A 2664-nucleotide genomic window follows, 5' to 3' on the forward strand; every position below is an offset into this window, starting at 1 on the left:
AAAAAAAAAAGTAGGAAAAAGGTTGGAATTAAGTTTTTCTGGACTCTCAAGGGTTAAATAATAGGTAAAAGGAACTGTCAACTTACCCGCCAAAGTACGCTGAAGCGCATCTCTGCCTCCGTTTCCAGTTCGCAAATTCAAGGAGAGAGAGAAAGAGAAAAGGGCAAGGCGCCGGAGCACGGGGTCCAGGGCTCCATCGGGAACTGCGCAAAACAAGTTGCCACGCGAGCCGGTGGCCGGAGCTCAGGACTTGTCCACGCTCGCAGCCGCTCCGCCAGCAGGCATATTCCAAAGGCTTCTTGCACCCTGGGCTTCCAGCTGATCTCTTGGCTAAAGGGGAGACAACTGTAAACGGAGCGGGCTGTGCCTCGCTCCCTGCTTTCCATCTGGGAGTCTCCAGGAAAGCCGCACCGCGCGCTCCGGGCGCCGGTGGAGACCAGTCCACGCAGCCCAGCAACTTTGGACTCGCACACCCACGGAGAGGACGTGTGTGAGCGCTCCTGTGCGCGCGCGTGTGTGCGCGCCCGCGTGCACTTGACATTTGGGGGTGCATGTGCTCTCAGGACGATTCTCCCTGGCTGCCTGGAACTTAGAGAGTTTCCCTTTAAGCCGGCGCTGCTGCTCGGACACCCCCCCGCGTCCAACAGGAGGCGATGACGTCTGTAGCCTCGTTGCCAGAACGGTCCCCAGGCTGCCGCTGCCGTTCATTGACAGGAGCGGGCGCTCGGACGTCAGCAGCCGGACCTTTGGCAAGGCTGCTCCCGCGGAGACGGCTCCCACCCCCGCACCTGCCAGCCCGCCCTCGGAGGGGGGGAGGCGGTAATGAAATCAAAGCCATCGAGGGAGGGGCCCGGGAGGAGCTGGGGATGAGGGGGAGGTGACTTGGATCTGCCCTCTTTGTCCTGGAGCGCTGAAGTATATAAATAGTGCAGTCTCCAGCCAGACTCGGGAGCCCTCTCGCACGCCCCCGCAGCGCCCCCCTCCCGCCTCCGCCCCTTGTCACTTGGTGTCGGCTCGCTCTGCCTGGAGGGAGGCAGCGGGGCGGGGAAGCGGGGTGTGGAAACAGACGTTCGTTCTCTTTCCTCTTCCCATTCATAGATTCGGTTGGAGCTTAGGGCCGCCGCTCCGGAGTCGCAATGAATGAATGGATGCCCGGGCGCTGGGACGACCAGGTCCACTGCGACACAGCCGGCGCTGGGGGCGCTCCTCCAGCGCCGGGACTCGCGCTTTCGCCTCGGTGCGGGTGGGGGACCCCAAACGACCACCCTTAAGATGCCGAAGGCCTGACCTCTCCCTCCTCCCCAACACACACCGGAGGTCTTTCCTAACCCCTGTGATGTTGGAAAGCAGCGCAGAGGCAGCTGCGCTCAGCCTCAGCACCACCGAGAGTGCGGGTGGGGACCGGGACCAGAGCCATCCCGCAGCCCGGAGGGTAGCAACAGGGAGGGCAGCGGCTGAAGCCAAGGATGTCGCCTCCCGCAGCGTACCCCTGGCGACCCTGGACCTTGGGCCTGTCTTCCTGAGCACCCAGGGGTGCGCTGTGCCAGGCGGGGGTGCAGCGGGAGGATGCGGGGACTGCGGCGCTGGCTCCCCACCCGAGCCCAGCTCGCCAGGAGTCCTGGGCTAGCCCGGCCACACGCTGCTGCGGGAGCGCCGGGTGGTGCAGCGGCGCACGCCCGACCCTGGGGGAACGCGGCGCCCCCGGCGCTGCCCCAGCGCGGCTCGCCCAGGAACGCAAGGGATTGAGTTCTGAGGCGCCAGGCACGCCGCGAAAGGCTTCATCCACCAGTGTCGCTGCAGTAAAACTGAGCGCATTTGCCACACCAAGACCGCGCCGTGCTGGGTGACAAGGGCGCCCAGCCGTGTGGTGACTACCTGCACAGAGCCCTTCGTGCCCAGCCTGTGTGAGAAGGTTGTAAGAAGGGGCTCATTCTTTTGGCCCTCTCCGGGCACCTGGGAGCTAGATCCCTGCCCCTTGTGCTAGAGGGGGTAGCACTCCACCACTGCCCGGCTGCCCTCTCCCCCTTCTGCTGGGTCCTCCCTCCCTCCGCGCACACTCTCACGGGCACACTCACACAGGCACCCCACATTCACACTCACACACTCACATGTAGACATACACACGCACGCACATACCCACACACTCACACTCACACACTGACACGTAGACACACACACAGAAACACACACTCTCACGCACACACATACCCACACACTCACACACACACAGAAACACACACACACACACATACCCACACACTCACACTCACACGTAGACACACACACAGACACACACAGAAACACACACACACACGCACACATACCCACACACTCACACTCACTCACATGTAGACACACACTAACACTCACACACATGTATGCACACTCACACACGTGCACACTCACACACACGTGCACACTCACACACACACATACACACTCACACGCTCACACTGACACACATGCTCACACACTTACATATACCCGCACTCACACACAATGTCATTTCTCCCATGCAAAAGAAAATGAAAGCCTCGTGAGTCTACCACCTGCCTGTTCTCCACCCAGCTTCTGTTTCCCTTTGCAACAGACAGCCAGCAACAGGTGTGCTGGACTGGCCCCGGTTTCTCTCCTCTGGCTGGCTCTTGAACCCACCCCAAACAC

At 61.5% G+C, this 2664-nt stretch overlaps 1 pseudogene; it reads left to right on the top strand.

Moving 5' to 3' along the window:
- Window positions 1-553: 553 nt before the first annotated feature.
- LOC123632264 lies at window positions 554-1287 on the top strand (annotated as a pseudogene).
- The last annotated feature ends 1377 nt before the right edge of the window (window positions 1288-2664 follow it).

Source organism: Lemur catta, chromosome 2 (genome assembly GCF_020740605.2).
Source record: "Lemur catta isolate mLemCat1 chromosome 2, mLemCat1.pri, whole genome shotgun sequence".
NCBI classification, from domain to species: Eukaryota; Metazoa; Chordata; class Mammalia; order Primates; family Lemuridae; genus Lemur; species Lemur catta.